We start from the raw sequence: 18,203 nt of genomic DNA, 5'->3' as shown, positions 1-18,203 counted from the left end.
TCCTATCTGCTTCTACATTCAGTTTGTTAAGATATAACAAACCACGTTGTCTGAGGAAAACTTCATTGTATACTTATGAGAGATTGAGAGTGAAAAACACAGCTAACATCTTAGTATTATGAAAATAATTTTGATCTCATAGACTTTATGTCAGGGTCTCAGAGACCACCCCCAAGTCCATATTTTGAGAACTGCTGGAATAATTTCTCACTGGGAAACTGTATGTGGCAATATCTTAAAGTCTTTAAAATGAAAGACAAGTTTTAAATATATAATAGTGTCAACTGAGTGTTTCTGTTGCATATGCTCTACTTTAGGGGAACTATTGAAGTTAGCTTGTGCTTGCTTATGTATATATCAGTACATTTGGGCATTGAGGAAGGATGCCCTGACCTGCAGGGTTGTGTTTGTAGATTTCACATGTTTTAGACTACCATGTAATAGAACTGGTCACCTTATTTCTTAGAGAAGTAGAAATTTATTCAATAGTAATAGATGGTTAAAATTTTTAAAGCAAGTTTTTGGTATTCAGAGTTACTTGTAGTTAAGGGGGAAAGCACAACTTTAAAATGCAGTTAATTTATTAAAAAATAATCATGATGCTTAATGTCATTAGTGAGCAAATATTACTGTTGTTTCCACCTCTTGGTGAATATAACTCTAGCCATACAAAGATAACTGTTAACTGTTTTTTTTCCCTAAATATGTTATGTTTCGTTTTCTGAGAGTTTTTAAAGCTGTTTCTTTGTTGACTTGCCTTCTGCCTCCATCTGTATGCAACCTAAAAATCAATAGTACGTTAAATTAGCTGACACGGAAGGAAAAATAATAAGTAATGAAAATAGCACTTATTGCTTACATTCGATTTTAGTTATAACTAGTGTAAGATCCAGAGGGTATTGATGGGGAATGAGGGAAATGAAGCACTACACATCAAGTTATTTCACAAGTAGTAATCTATACTTTTGCATCTCTTATTTCATGGTTTTGTTTAGAAACAACATTGATGCTGAGTAGCTAGTAAAATAACTTACTTTCACTAACAGCATTTGGTGAGGATTGTTATTGATGCTTGTCTGTAATATTAGACACAATGATTTATTTAAAGGCTGTGTTAATTATAAAGCAAATAAAAACCTCATATTATTATGGGCATGCTATATATTTGTTGACAATATAAATTGCATGAGGTTTTAATGCTCAGTACATTGTCCTTACGTTCGGATGATGTACTAATTTTTTCATTACCTCTCTAAGCTTCCCAATCTCGCACATTTGCTAGGAGGAGTGCATTAGCAGCAATAAGATCTTTTTCTCCAGCGTGTCTGACAAGCCTCTGAAAATGTGATGGAGCAAGCTATAGCTAGATTTTAGAAGTTCTTTTGTTAAATCATGTAAGAAACTTAAACTTACAGTACTTCACATTTTCCATGGTAATTTGCTCTTTCGATGAATAGCTGGGTAGCAGCAGCACAGGAAAAGCAGAGTTCTTGGCAATACCAGCTCAATTGCATCTGCAGATGAGGATTTAAAATTCTATGCAGCAGACAGTACCTCCAGCAGGCGAGTAAAAGGTTACTGCATTATTTTGCTTGTTTGTTTCCGTAGCCTTTATCTACAAGCGGATTTTTAAAAATGCAATGTGAAGTGCATGCCTGTTTTTAGATATTCTGGAAATTGATTTAAGTTTAACATGAATATCAAAAGGGCAGCGCAAGGTGAAGGAAGAGGCAATACTGGTTCTTTTTAGATTTAAGCCAAAGAAGAAATTGAACATGAGATATACACAAATAAAGAGCCTTTCAGTGCCACAGAAAACAGGAAGTTTTTAAAATATACATTTTAATACAAGGTATTTCTTTTAGTTTTTAGACTATCTTCCTCAAAAACAGTGCTGTTAACAGACTGATAATCGTGGATCTATGAATGTTCATTAAGTTACAGTTGTTTGAAGTCTTGATTATTTGGGAAGACTATAAAGTATTTGTATTAATGTGACCCTCTCTTGTCCTGTGGATTATAATTACATGGTATACATACATATATATATCTTTATACATTATTGGCAAAAGATACTAGAGTATGGCTAACATAATTAATACTGTTGTTTATGTTTTCAGGGTGGTTTGTGGTTTTTGAATCTTTTTAATGAGATGCAGGTAACCAGGTAGGAGAAGATTCAGTATCAAAACAACCAGGTTTTTGGTGGCTTTTCACTTATTGTCAATACCTATCTATGTAGTCACATGCCCTTTCCTTCTCATTTTAAACTCTTCTTACATTTATGATAGCAGGGGTCTCCTTGGATTCTCTTTCTTAGTTATTCTGTCATTATCAACACTTGCTATAGAAATTTATTGCTCCATATTTCTCAAGTTTAAGTACAGTATTCAGAAGGAAGTTTTTACTTTGCCTATCAACCACCGTCCTGCCCTCTTCCAGCAATACTCAAAGATTTTTACTAGCTACTGTCTAAATTTTGTTTAAAAAAATAGTTATGCCTATGTTTTTGTATTTTAGATTGAATAACAAGATTGAAAACAATCCTATAAATTAATCTGTAATAAAGAAGTAAAATCAGTTGATTATTCTTACTGTGAGAGTTTGGCTGGCTTCTTGAATCGTAGAGTCATAAAGGGTCAGCAGTTCTGATTGGTAAGTTAAAGAATCCGTCCAGTAATTTGCTCCCTGTTGTTTCTCAAAGCAATGCAGCAGCAGTTCTTTTCCAGATATTGAGCGGTTCTTGAACAGAGTGTATGGGGACAGGGAGGGGTGGGGCTCATTCCTGTTGGTTGTTGAGACAGTGTGCATTTACAGAGGGAACAGGTTGGATAGGCTGAGCCGGAGGAGTAGGCAAGCAGATCTAAACTGATGGAGGACAGAAAGAGTGGTTAGTATAATTTGGGGGTATATTATCTTGAGTTTGCTCCTTTATTCAGTACTTGGGCTTTAATATAAAACAGTTTAAAATATTAAAGCACCCTACCTTCTTTCTAAAGAGTAGCCAGGAGACTTCTGCTTTTAATATCGAGTTTTTCTTGGCAGTGAGTTTGTGGCTGGTATCTTCTGTAGGGAAGCTGTTGTTTTATTCTTTTTTAACAGTGTTTCTTTCAGCCAGAGAGCTGCAGAATGAGGCAGTTAGCCAATTTTGAGTATACATGGGACATTACCAGTTCTGATTTTTTAAGTTAAATTCTCTGATTTTTTAAGTTAAATGAGCAAGTCAATGTGTGGCTGTGGCTGCAGCGTTATTTCTTCTTTAATGAAGAGGTTGAGCCGTTCGACCTGCTGCTCCGACCTGTTCCCTGGTAGCCATACATCAGACCAGTTGCAGAGATTATCCATCGAGTGTCCCAGGCAACCAAAGGTAACTACATAGATTTATTTCAAATAAAAATATACAATTAAAATGGATGCATTATAACTAAGACCAAATGATTAAAAATAAAAGATCAATTAAAGATGTTCTGAGCAGTTTTCTTGACCTTGCAGTAGCTATCCAGTATCATTTTGTCATCATCAGATTGTGTAGCAATGGAAATGCACTGCAGTAATTGATTTTGTAATAGGATCAGGTGATTTACTAGCTGCACTGACAACCACTTGCTTGCCTGCTCTGAGCTGTGGAGGACTCTAATGGATGTTGTGATTGCAGCCCCGAGTTGCTGTGAGGCTGCTGGCCACTTAAAGCAGCAGCATGTATTTTTAAAATTAGAATAGTAAGTTTCTCTTTTTTGTTTTCTTTGCTGTAAGTTATGGGTAACCTCAGTAATTTTACAGGTAATTGAATGCCCCCATGAAATTTTAGAGATTATGTGTTATTTCATCCATCAGTTCGTAAAAAGTTCATTGGTACTGGTAGTCTTGAATATAATCTCTGCTCCCTGCTCCTAGTTTAGCATCAACATGTGTATCAACATACTTTGGTATTGATCATGAGAGCACATCTCTAAAATATAACAATTTATGTTAACTATCCTATGTCATCTAAATGAAACAGAATATTTCTCACATTTGTAAATTTCATCAACTTCATCTAGCTATAATTATGATAATGGGATTATGGTAAATTCTTGTACTAGTGAGGAGTTGTATTAAGAGTTGTTTTGTATCCTTTTTTGGTCTTTTGCTTTCTTAGTGGTCTCATAGATATAACAACATTTAGGAACTCTGAGTTGAACCAATTCTAAGGAATGTTGATGAAAACATAGTAGCTATTTTAAAGTAGTGTTTAAGGGTATAGCAATTTAAAAATTTAAAAATTGGATGTTAAAAATTTAGTATCCAAGATTATGAATTTTCAGTGATTATATTTTAATAATCTTTGCTTTCATCTTTCCTTTATGCATTTTAAACAAATAATTGATTATAAATATAGAAGTATAAGACCAAAGCTTAAAACAGAATAGAACTAGTGTTATGTAAAGGACCATCAGACTCAGGTGCCCAAGAGTTTGCCCACTTTGAAGTTCTGCTTAAGGCTTTGCATTAGGAAAGAAAATTATCTCCCCTCTCTACATTCCTCACCAACTCCTTTACCTCTCTAACTATCTAACATGTGAAGTGTTTTGTACACAGCCTGATACATAAAAATACTGAATTCTCTGTCCTTCCCTAATTTACATTCTTAAATCATATTCATTTTCTTGCCACAATAGAGGTGCTATTTCTTTCAACCACATCTAAAACATTTACATTAATTAATGTTAATAATTTGCTATAGAAGCAATTGGGCATAAGATTGCCATTGTATATGATAGTCAAACCTCCAAGTGAAGACAGCTTCTCTTTGTGATATACTTAAATACTTGCCCGTAGTATGTGAGGCCTTTGTGTTTCTTGAAAGATGCAGACATTTCCAATATCATTCTATACTTTATCCTAAATTCAGATACTTAAAACTTTAATTACGGAAGACTAGTATAATTTAAACACTAGTATTTGTAATCTTTTATTATTCAATTGGTAACAAGTTTATTAACCCCCCACCTACCCCCACCCCCCAAAAAAAACCCTCTATGAACACTGATAACACGAACATAAGGATGTTAATACCATAAGAGATTTGGTCAAGGATGTGTTGAAATTTCATATATGTTGAAATGTTAAGTGGTGGATTACCAATAAATTACTAGTAAGTTTCACTGGATTGGTGAAAGCTTTTTTGCAGTGGGGCGGGCAAATAGGAGGAAAGGAAGTGAACATCAGAAGTGTTGACTACTTTTTAAAAAGATTAGTTATAAAAGATAGGAGATACTGTGACCTGTAATTCAACACTCTGTGAAGTCCTAGCCCTAGTGGAACTGCTTTTTCTTAAGAGCTCTAGATCAAGCATTAAAAGACCTGGATTTATTCACACTCTGCCACTAATATGTTGTACTTGATGACCTTGATCAATTTGTATATGAACATTTTCAGGGTTCCTTAAGCATGCTTCTAAAATGTCCATTAAAAAGAAATGAGTTGACTCTTATCACTGTGAGGTATGGTAATACTTGACCTGGAAGCATGTTAAAGTTAGGAGGAAGGATGAAATTTCTTAAAGAACCAGGTTCTAGGTGATATTGAAATGTCTCCTTTCATTTTTCATGTTTTGGGGCTGGAGGGTGGAGAGGCACATGTTTTTGCTTAACAACACTTATCTTTTTGATATCCAATATTCTCTAAATAGGATAATTATTCTAGATAATAAATAAAAGAACAAATTTGGGATTAAATTCTGGAGCTGCCATTTTTTCCTATGCTCTCTAACAAAGATAATGTTGTTAAAGAGTTTGTTTCCACACCTGGCATATTTTTTAGTCAGCATTTTTTTTTAAAGGCAGCCTTTATGTTGCTACTGCTTTTTCCATATAGGGCCTATCAGATAAGCTGAACACAGTTCTCTTTTTTGCCTGGGCAAAGTCGTTTGTGGGTTGATTGAATTAGGTGCATTCACCATGATGATCGTGTCATAATAATTATAACAAAGATTTATTGGACCCTTAACTTGGACCAGATGCTATCCTAAGCACTTCTATATTAATTATGCCATTTATGAGATAGGTGTTCTTACTGTCATTTTTAAAAATGAGGAAACTGAGGCTCTGAGAGGTTACATAACTTACCTTAAATCACACAGCTAGGAAATAGAGCCAATATTAAAACTTATACTTAAAAAAAATATTTTTTAATTGTGGTAAAATACTGTGCTTTAATATACTTTTAAAGTATTTGCACTTTCAATTAAGCAGTGACTGCAGAGATGAAGCCAAGTTTTTGTCTGAAGACATTATATGATTACTTAATTTTTGTGTCTTGAATGAGAAGAAAGTGATATATTCCCCTCTTACTCAGCTTTTTGGAATATACTTTTCATTGTTGTAATAATTATTCATTTAAAGCATTTGTACTGTGTTTGCAGTAATGTTTCTCAAAGTGTGGTTCAGAGATCACTTATATCTGTATCATTCAGGATGGTAGTTGAATGCACAAATACACATCAGAACCCACTGACAGAATCACTAGAATTGGGTCCAGGGATTTTCATTTTTAAACAGTCCACTCAGGTGATTCATATGCATACCAAATTTTATATGTCCATACACATGTAGTGCATAGGGTATTAGGTTGAACCGTATGAAATTGCCATTTTTGTAGGTCTAGTGGTTTAATATCGACATTTTCATGGAGTTTAACCTACCATGACATCAATTTTGAAAATATGTATTAGTTGCACATTGTAGTGAGGGAGACTGGAAGCAAATACAACAAATTTATAAAGTGATTATCTCTGGATGATGAGATTATAGATAATTTAAAATATTTCTTCTTTACATGCCTAGGTTTTTCATGCCTTCTTTACATACTAGGTCTTAGATTTGACCTTTATAATAAGGCAAAACAAGTTGCCTTACTGATAACAGTTCTAATAAAAATATTAATATAGCTAAACATTTGCACCCAACATCAGTTAGTCTTCTCCTTTGAAATGTAGGTCCATGAGGGCATTCAGTTCTGTTTAAGATAAATTGTCCAAATTAAATATTCTGATCCAGGATGTAGCCTCCTTTAGTAGTCCTCCCTACCCCCAACCCCCTTTTCTTAGGAAAAAGGAAACATGGGAAAGGTATTTTCATGGCTTATTTGTCTGTACTCACGGCTTGGCCAGATAGTTTAACATTGTGGAAATCCTAGCAGTTCTTGACCATTAACCAGCCTCTGCTTGGCCTCTTCTACAAAATTTTTAGTTTTTTTTTCCTTAAGGTCATCATATATTGCTAAGGCTCTCTCTGTGAGGAAGCTTGTCCCTGATGGCTTTAAAACATTACTATGCTGGAGAATATTTTTTCTGGGCCAATGTGACTTTTACATTATTCTGACCTCATCCCTTAATGATGAATGAATGACCTAATTCTCACTACAGAAACGTGTTTTGTAGAAAAATAGTAGTCTCTAGTTGTCCCATTGCTTCGTCATCATTCATGTATTGAACTATATTTGCGCACATTCATGTTTATATTTACATATTACCATGTAGTAAAGGAGAGGCGCTTTGGAGTTAGGCTGATTTGTCGGAATGAATCAAATTTAGGTGACTGAGTTTTGGTTGGGTGAGGATAATACTAATTATCTGGTAGGATTCTTTTGAAGATTAAGACAGAATGTACATAAAGCATCTAGCACAGTGATTGGCATATAGCAGATAACAAATGTTACTTCCTTTTCTAATGCTGAAATTTGAGACTGCAAAGATTAAGTGACTTGCCCAAGGTTACCCCTCGGCAAGCAAAGGGGCATGTAGCAAAAGTCAGATTCACTGACTACTATAATTCCTATCTTAATTCCTATCCTATCCTGATTCCTGTATGTACACATACACATACATTTGGGTGCATACATACATGGAGATTCTCCTACTGATTTAAGGTTTATTCTTCCCTTAGTTGATTAACGTCTCACTAATTCGTATTCTTTTCTATTCAGATATTGATGCTGATAATGGTAAAAGATTGGTAGGGAAGCTCTTTACTTTATGTAAGTTCCTATTCTAATTAGACTAGTGCTGCTTTGAAGTGAAGGATGCTGTACTTAAGGTTGTGTCAGCAGTTTTATTCATGCCTGTTTGCACTTTTCCAGTAGACTGTAAACTGTTTCCCTAGTTACACGATAATAGACAGGCATTGGCAAATTCATTGTTTACTTTTTTAAAAAACATGGCATCTTCCCCCAGTCAAAATAAAATATACCAGTTTACTTATTTTATACTAATGCATTATGTTGATCATACAAGTTTTCCTTTGGAGTAATTTATAAATAAATATGAAATTAATTTGGTTAATATGAAATTAACCCCTTTCTATTTGTTTTTCAGTAAAATTTCTATTCTTTAATATGGTCATTATTTTATTCTTCTATTTATAGATAAAAATACAGCAACAAAGATTATTTTCTTTTCCCAAGCTTGCTACCTTTTAGTATAAAAAAGAAGGAATATCTCCCTATATTTCTGTAACTGAGATTTGTTTACATTACCTGCAGTTATTTACCTCACAATACCATTTGCAGTAATGTTAGAGAGTACGCATGCTGTAGATTTTATGGAGGATGTGTTATATGAGTTTGTAGTGGTTGTTATTATGTTCTTTTATATTTTGAAATTTTAAGAATCAGAACTCATAGGATTTGACATTGCACCATGTCTGGCTTTCATTAAATTTTTGAACTGTTACTCATAATAAAAATTATAATTACATATCCAAATTTGCATGTAGTAAGTGATTAATTTTGAAATCATGTTAACATACAATATTAGAATCAATTGATATATTTGATCAAATCTACGAAGCTTGAGGTACACAATTATTTTAACTATTAGAAAAGGAAAAATGCTGCGTATTTAAACTATGGCATGCCATCAATTTCAGAGAAGCTGAGATATGAAAATAATGTGCCTTTTAGAATCTATGAAATATTTCAGGTGTGTATTCAGATTTTAGGGCTCTTTTTCGGTGAGGAGCAAATTTTGTGTTGCTAGTTGTTGAGGACCCTACTTAATTCTCTGTATATGTACAACTTCACCAATTCTTTTTGTTCATTTGTTCTTCCTTTAGTATTTATTGAGTGTCTTTCATGTGCAGAGCTGTGTCAGGTTTCTGGCCACATAAGATTTCTTCCTCCTTGGAACTTCTATTACGTATCCAGAACATAACAGAAAACCAAGTTATTGATAATACAAAGTAGTACTTACTTGTATCTCCAGCTAGGTTTCAGGCTATCTTAGGGCAAGATTGTTGGTTTTTATGTGTCATGTATCTGCTTCATTTCCTATCACATACTTGGTAATTCATTGTAATTTCTTGATTAAACTTTGTTTAAAATGGTAGGAAAGAGAAGTAGCACATACACCTCAAAAGAGTGTCTGTATGATTATGTTTTAATAGTAGTTTGTATCTCTTAATCTCCTATCCCTACTACTATGTATAAAATAAATAACAATGATACATTGTATAGCATAGAGAAATGTAACCATTATTTTATAACAACTTTAAATGGAGTATAATGTATAAAAATATTGAATCACTATGTGATTCAATTATTATAACTATGTTAGTTATAATACTAACATTTTGCAGCCTCCAATAAATTAATGGATGGAGACACCGAATATCAACAGCTGCTAACATCATGAAAGGAAGGACACCAGACGCTAGGTGACTCCTAATGAAATAACTCACCACGCTGTGACAGAGGGACCAAACCAAGCCTAATAAAGCCCCTGGATCCAGCTGCCAGTTTGAATGAGGAAATACAAAGGACGGATAAATGTGTTGAACTGTATCACGTGTATGCAATTAGTCAAATCCAGACTATGAAAAACAGATCAAACAGATAAATTTTAAGAAAGGTATAGAAAATAAATCTGTAGATTGAAATAGACTTAAAAGAAACATCAACTGTTTTTTTTTAAATGGTCAAGATTGAAAAACAGTATCTAGGGAGACATACTTCAGTGAGAGAATCATAAACAAAAGGAAGTGATTTCTGCAAGAGCAACTTAGAGGAAAGGAGTTACTTAAAGGAAGGGAAGGGGCTATGATTGAGTCAGGGCACATGGAGGCACTTCTGGGATAGTTGGCAGACTTCTAAGTATTGAGCTGTGTGGTAGTTATAAGAATGTATATCCATCAATATAAAAAAAATCTGATTAGAAAATGGGCAGAAGATCTGAATAGACATTTTTCCAAAGAAGACATACAGATGGCCAACAGACATAAAAAATGCTCAACATCGTTAATCATCAGAAATGCAAATCAAAACCACAGTGAAATATCAGCTCACATATGTCAGAATGGCCATCATCAAAAGTCTGTGAATAATGAAACGTTGGCAAGGACGTGTAGAAAAGGGAACCCTAGTACACTGTTGGTGGGAATGTAAACTGGTGCAGCCACTATGGAAATAGTATGGAGGTTCCTCAAAAAACTAAAGGTGGAACTACCATATGACCCAGTAGTTCCACTCCTGGGTATATATCCGAAAAAAACAAAAACACTAATTCGAACAGATACATGCACCCCAATGTTCATAGCAGCATTATTTACAACTGCCAAGATATGGAAGCAACCTAAGTGTCTATAAACAGATGAGTGGATAAAGAAGGTGTATATACATACACATATATACAATGGAATATTACTCAGCCATAAAAAGGAATGAAATTCTGCCATTTGCAACATCACAGATGGGCCTAGAGGGTATTATGCTTAGTGAAATAAGACAGAGAAAGACAAATACTGTATGTTATCAATTATATGTGGAATCTAAAAAAAAAAAACGAATGAATATAACAAAACAGAAACAGACTCACAGATGTAGAGAACACACTAGTGGTTACCAGGGGGAAAGAAAAGGGGAAAGATAGGTTGATTCCATATCTTAGCTATGGTGAATAATGCTGCAGTGATCATGGGAATGCAGATATCTCTTCAATATCCTGTTTCCATTTCCTTTGGATATATACCCAGAAGCGGGGTTGCTGGATCATATGGTACTTCTATTTCTAACCTTTTGAGGAACATCTATACTGTTTTCCATAGTGGCTATACAAGTTTGCATTCCCACCAGTAGTGTACAGTAGTTCTCTTTTCTCCACACACTCCCAATGAATATTTGGTATATTTGGGTTTGGAAGGTAGTTACTCTGACCTTGTAAGTAGTACCCAAATTGAGTTAAGGTTTGAATTAGATGTCTTTAATGACTGCTAATCTCCTTTCTTCTGTGTCATATTTAACTCAAGATGAGGTAACCTATTTTAAATATATATTTTAAAATATTTATTTATTTGGTTGTGCTGGGTCTTAGTTGCAGCACGTGGGCTCCTTAGTTGTGGCCTGTGAGATCTTAGTTGTGGCATGCATGTGGGATCTAGTTCCCTGACCAGGGATTGAAACTGGGCCCCCTGCATCGGGAGCGCGGAGTCTTAACCACTGCGCCCACCAGGAAAGTCCCTGAGTAACCTATTTTAAAGTGTTTTTAAAATTGGTAACAGAAGGTTGTTTAATAGCTAATAACATATTAAGTACTCACTATGTGTCAGACACATCTTTAAACATTTTACATGTATTATCTCTCTAATCCTCACAATAATCCTGTGATATAGAGGTGCCATTTTAAATCTCCTTTTGCAGATGAGGTAACTGAGATTTAAAGGTGTTGAGTGATATATCCAAGTTTACATAGCTAGGTAGTGGTAGAACTAGAATCTGTATTGTCATCTACTACTGAACATGGGCTCTTAACCACTGGGATTTATAACCTCAATTTTATGCAGCTGTTTCCCTATCAATTTGGCTTTGACCAAATGGATCCCCAACCCACTGTCCCTGACTCTGATTGGGAGAAAGGTGATGTTTAGGGGTCTGAGAAAGCAGAGTGGGCCCTATCTTAAGGGGCTTTTGTATGAAAGAGATAGTTGTAGTGGTGTCATGTTACTGTCACCTGTGCCCATTGTTTTTCTTGGTGCTTCAAGATTTTTATTATGCCATGTTGGAAGACAGGTTGGTCTAATGGAATGAACATAAACCATGGCTCAGACATATCTGAGTTTCAAACATGTTACTAAATCTTACTAACTGTAAATCTTTGGGCAAGTGACCTTAATCCGAGGCTGTTTCCTGTTTTGTAAAATGGAAGTAATGATCTCAGGGTTGTAGATTAAATGAATGTGCTGTACCTAGCATCGTGTTGGTCCCTAGTGGACACTCTGTAAATGTTTGTTGATTACATTAATGCATTGGAAGTATCTTTACTAATTTGAATATAAAAACAGGCTTCTTAACCTATAAGATTCCCTACTAATATTTTGGTTTCTATATCCGGAGGAATCGAATTGCTGCAGTAGAAAAACAAAGGCCTATTTTATGGCTTTCAATTAATTATTATTATTATTATTCTTTTGACTTAACCTTCTACTTTTGTCTAGGGGAGAGGAGTAACTTCAGAATGAAGGAATCCTATCCAGAAACTTGGAAGTTCTAAGAAATATTCCTTCAAACAAATCTGAAAATCAGTAGTTTTGGAGAGCAGCGACCACCGTTATTGTCTTTCCAGTTATTTGAATGGCTGAGTTTAGTGGTAAAATCCTTAGGCCGTCCTCATTGTGATAAGGAATTCAAGTTGTGACCAACCCACAATGCTTCCTCTTAGTTTTAGATTGAGTGTACAACACAGCATTGTTTGTACTGAAATTGAGGGTGTTTGGAAGTTTGAGAGTGTTGTACAACTACTGCCTTGTTAGGTTTGTCCAGAAATACTGTTCTATAACCTGAAAAATTTAAAAAATTTCTTGTCTGAAAAATAACAGATCATTACATAAGGGATCTAGTTTACTGATTTAATCATTATGACAGTGTTGCTTTATTTCTACATAAATAGAAAACGTCTTTGTAAGAAGATCATATTTCTTACTATTTAAAAAATAATAGCTCGTAGTCTTTACTAAAAAGAAAGAATAGTTTTGAGTGGATTATAATTGTTTCTTGGTATTAGAATTAGTATTTTACATGTTTTGTTATTTTCTTAGTGGTGGTGATGGTTTTTACCTTTTTTTTTTTTCTTTTTCAGTTACTGTAGACATTGGTGGGCACTGATGAAACTGGGCTAGAATGAAGCTTATTTTACCTGGTTTCTACTATAATTATATAACTTTTAGAAGTTTTTTTTGTCCATATATCTTACAAAGGTCTAACTAGGGTAGATGTTTGTCTCATAATTTTTTAAAAATAATATCTTTATAGTGATTGCACTCTATTTTTTGGATGCAGCGTTTATGTCTTTGGTCTGCATTGTATCCCCAGTGCCTGGCGCATGTTAGAGTTTAAGTCTTTTTCAGTTCAAATACACATTTTCTGAAGGCACATTGTGTGCAGTGCAGGCAGTCACGCACTATCTTCCCCCAATAAGTCCACTCAACCTTCCTGCCAAGAATTTGAAGAGGAAGATGGAGTGATTGTTTCTGAGAATCTACATGTGAATAGTGATTTTCTGGCATATTCATCTAAATGAGGTTACTGTTTTGCCTCAGAGAGCAAGAAAAGAAATCTAGGCAGGAGTTACCTGAGTTCTAATTGCACACATACTGACTGACACTTCGTAGCGATCCAGGCATGGGGGGGATCAAGCAATGGCAAATGAGAATAGGATTCCTAAATTTAAAAAGCAAATAATAAGACGACATTTTTTTCCGCTTGTGGTTTACTATAGTTGCCAAGCTAAAATTATGCTCACCAAGATAGGAACCCTATTTAAAAAACAGACTCACTGGTTTTCTATAGACAATACATTTTCTATATTACAGTGGTGTGCTTTTTCTGAAGTGCAAAACCTTGTAAAATGATAGTGAGGCAGAGTAGAGGCCAGAGTTCCAGGATTTGTTCAAGTCAGTAGTTGCTCGTTGTGATGGTATTGAGACTTTCCTTAAAGACGCTGAGTTATTTCTGAAATTAAGCAGATTCTGGCTTTCTTTGGTCCTGTGATCACTGGCTCTTTAGATAGTGGCTTCAGATGTTGCTTCTTCTAAGTACGGTTGCTTATGTGTCCCTATTGTATTCTTCATTCCAAATTCTGTCTGCTTGCTACAGAATGTTTCACAGTGAACCATGTGTTGCTGACTCTTCATCTATGGGCCCAGAGCAAAGAAGACCTAAGCCTTCTTCAGCATGTAACAGTCTTCAGCACGATGGGAGAGTCAGGGAAGGCAGAGAAGTTTTTGCATTGTCTTCAGTTAATTACACGTTTTTAATTGAGGTGCTTTTATGTAAAGTGAAAGGTACATATGAGTTTTGACCAATGTATGCACTTATGTAACCATAACCAACACCTCAGTCAATATACAGAATATTTCTGTCACCCCCCCCCCCAGATTTCTCTCATGCTCCATTCCATTCAGTCCACACTTAGGCAACTACTGTTCTGATTACTCTCACTGTAGATTAGTTCTGTGTATTTGCAAACATCATATAAACAGAATCACATAATGTTGCTTTTTTGTGTCTGACTTCTTTCATTCAGTGTACTGTTTTTGCCATCCATGTTGTTGCATGTATCAGAAGTGCATTCTTTTTTATTTCTGTGTACTATTCCATCACATGAATACAATTCAATTTATCCATTCTTCTGTTGATGAATATTTGAGTTGTTTCCAGTTTTGGCTCTTCTGAATAAAGCTGCTATAAACCTTCTTGTACCAGCCTTTTTTATGGACGTTTCTCTTGGGTAGGTACCTAGGAGTGTATATGCTAGCTCACAGCATAAGTGTGTGTTTGTAAGAAATTGCCAAGTGGTTTTCTACAGTGGTGGTACCATTTTATAGTCCAGTAGCCAAATATGAGAGTTTCAGTTGTTTCCTGTTTTCAGCAACATATGGTGGTGTTTGGTCTCTTTTAATTTTAGTAATTCTTGTGGATGAGAAGTTCTTCTGCATTGTGGTTTTAATTTGCATTTCCTTGATGGCTGATGTTATTGAGCACCTTTTCATGTGTTTATCAACCCTTTATATCTTCTTTTAGTCAACTGTTTGTCTTTCACCCATTTTTTTGACCTATTTAATGTTTGAATGGTGAACGACTGAATTACTACATGACTGAATTCTGTGATTATTTACCTTACTTACCCAGATTTCAGCTTTCATATCCAAACCTGACACCCCTCTTGCTCCAAGCCATGATGACAGCACCACTCTACCTAAAAGACTTCTAGGAAGGTTCTGTTTGCTCAGTCATAAGGTTTTTTTCAGTAGACTTCAGTTCAGTAGACTTCTTGAACTACCACAAAGAAATAGAAATATCTGGTAACAACTTAAGATGGACACTTACATTTTTGTTTTAAAAATCTATAATCACTAAGCTTTTTTGTTTACAGTCTATGAGAAAAGTGATTGAATATAAAGACAAAGCAGTGTGTACTGAAGATGGATAGAGGTGAGACCAGATTGGGTATGTCTTAAGTACTGTGCTTAGGATTTTAGATATATCCTACAGAATGGTAGTTTTCAGAAGTTTTGCAGAGTCACTGGAGGGTTGCTAATTCTCTCTTCTCCCCTGCTCTCACAAGCTCTCTCTTCACCTTTTTAATATTTTGCTCTCATTTGAGCAAAGGGTTCAGCATGTAAAAAGTTTAAAAGCTCCCACTGAGTTGTTGACATTTCCTGTTCTGGCAGCAGTATAGAGGGTAGATGAGAGGGGCAGGAGACAAAAGATAGGGAGATTACTAGGGATGTTATTCAAGTAGTTTGGGCAAGAGGCAGATGGCATGCGCTTATTAAACAGTACTAGAAAAGTGGGACTGGTTGTAGTGGACTTAGGAGAACTTAGTGATGATGTGAGTGGGTGACAGAAGTGTGGGGACAGGCAAGGGTAGTTTGTAACAAATGATAGGAACCAGAATGACATCCAGATTTCTCCTTTTACCCCCTTATTTCAGAAAAGTTCCAAGTACAGTGCTAAGAACTTATTTTGCCCCAGAACCATTTGATAAGTTGCCAAAATGATGCACCATCACTCCCAAACACTTGAGTATGCATTTCTTATAAACAAGGACATTCTTCTGCATAATCACAATATAACCATTAAAATCAGGACATTGGCACTGGTATATTAGATTGTCTACTCCTCAGACCCCATTGTTGTTCAGATAATATCTCGTATAAGGACAAGATTCCATTCAAAATCATGGGTTGCATTTATTATCATGTATCCAGAACAGTCCCTTGATCTTTTATTTTCATTCCTTTAACACTTTTGAAGATTACAGGCCAGTCATTTTGAACTGGGACCCTTAATTTGGGTTTGTCTTGTGTTTCCTCGTTAGGTTAGGCATTGTTGACAGGAATATCACAGAAGGGATGCTATGTTACTCCCACTGCTTCCTATTAAGTAAACATAATTTCAGTTTGTCCCATTACTGATTTTCACTTTCAACCTTTCTCACTCTTACACTGGGAAAACACTTAAAATAATTTTCTGATCTTGAGAAACCTACATAAAAATTATTATATCTGCAGCTCATGGTATATTCGCTTGATCAGAAGTTGTAGGTATAATGATTCATTGATAATTGTCAGTGCTCTTTTGAGTACAGAATGCTTTTTTTTCTCTGTGGACATGTTTATACTGGCAAATTTATTAGCCTCTTCTTTTTGTGTGGTTCCGCCTTCCCACAAAGGATGTCAGCTCCAATACAAGTTAATGGAGCAGATAGAGGAAACTCCAGTTTTTTCTTTTTTTAACTTTACCTTCTTAACCTTGACCACATAGGCCTTACCACAAATTCTTACTATTTGAGATCCAAATGAGATATGGTACGTGCAAGAGCAGTCCCCCTTCCCGCCCCAATATTTAAGACTAAACATTTTAGCCACCTTTTCTTGGGGGAAAATACAACCCCCTGGTAATTAAGCTTAACTTACTTTCCTTGAAATAAATCTCTTTTAGGGAATTCCCTGGTGGTCCAGTGGTTAGGACTGTGTGCTTTCACTGCCAAGAGCCCAGGTTCAGTCCCTGGTCGGGGAACTAAGATCCCACAAGCCACGTGGCTCGGCCAAAAAAAAAAAGAAAGAAAATCTCTTTTTATCATTTCATAAATTTTGCAAACTCATAAGAAACATAATAAATTTCATGTAACTAACTTAAACCAAAATGGGACTCAATTTTTCTTAATGTAGGCTTAGCAGATTTAATTTAAATAAAGGTTATAAATTAATTTTAATTAATGTTATTTACAGCATGAAAATTTATTGACAGTGTCGAATAGTAGAGCAACTGAAATCATAAGCCAAAGCAATATGAATAAAAATATTGCCTAGACACAATTTTATACAAGACTGAAAAAACATTTCCTTATTCAGTGACATGATCAGGCTCAAATATAGACCAAGCAGTTAGAAAATCACTTCTTTTATAGGCTCACATACACATAAAAGTGTTGTTTTTGAATCTTAAAAGTTATATTTACCTCCTTACAGTGAATTTACCTTTTTAATGTAAAAATTGTATTTATCTTGTGTGCTTGTTCTGTGCTTTAGAAATACCATTCAGGGTCAAACATGGGATGAGCAAGCACATACAAATTTTTCTTTCAGCTGAAATGAGACCATTTTTTAGCTTACTCTTGATGTTCATTGAATAAGTAAAAGATTGTTCAAATGTGTGAAAAGTTGGAAACTGTAGCATAATGTTCATTGTTTCCTATGATAGCAGGATATTCTTTTCTTTGCAGAAATCCAAAACTTGTCTGGGCAGATCAATAAAACTCATCTTGAATGTATTAGACTGCAGCTTCTTCCTTTTTTCTCAAGTCAAATTCTCACAATCAGAAGATTCAGAAAAGTAGTACCTGCTCATTGATAACACTTCTTTTTGAAAGGGAAGGAAAATCATTTCAGTTTGTTCTTCAGCTTCACTAGGTGGTTTGCAGTAAGACTTGAGACTTGCTGATGACTTCTTCACTTGGGCCCGAGCAGCAGTGGAAACATCTTAGGATTTCTTTTTTGTAACACGATGTTTTCCAAAAGCGTATTTTCCTTTTAAATCCAAGAATTTTGTCCCTTGAAGTCAAAAACATTAGAGACTGAAGAGCAAGTGTGAGATCTGCAGCCGTTCTTCATCTTCAAAGTATTCAACAAAATCCCTTCCTCTGTTGTCTTAAAAGGACCCCTTTCAGCTCA

General features: G+C 35.1%; 1 protein-coding gene across 3 annotated transcripts in view; it reads left to right on the top strand.

Annotated features, from left to right (window-relative positions):
- FBXW7 (F-box and WD repeat domain containing 7) overlaps positions 1 to 18,203 on the top strand; it is a 204,658-nt gene that overhangs the window by 82,415 nt on the left and 104,040 nt on the right. Inside the window, exon 1 of one of the 3 annotated variants that reach the window (XM_029234852.1) lies at positions 3,350 to 3,367. The exons of the other annotated variants lie outside the window; for them this stretch is intronic. The gene's annotated coding sequence lies outside the window, so the exon portion shown is untranslated. Of the gene's footprint in view, positions 1 to 3,349; positions 3,368 to 18,203 lie in introns of those variants that run through there. 3 annotated transcript variants of the gene reach the window in all.

The sequence above is a fragment of the Monodon monoceros genome, unplaced genomic scaffold, assembly GCF_005190385.1.
Source record: "Monodon monoceros isolate NGI ecotype Baffin Bay Population unplaced genomic scaffold, NGI_Narwhal_1 Super_Scaffold_20, whole genome shotgun sequence".
Classification (NCBI taxonomy): domain Eukaryota; kingdom Metazoa; phylum Chordata; class Mammalia; order Artiodactyla; family Monodontidae; genus Monodon; species Monodon monoceros.
The sequence above is the reverse complement of the archived record's forward strand: the minus strand, read 5'-3'. Positions and strand labels throughout refer to the sequence as shown.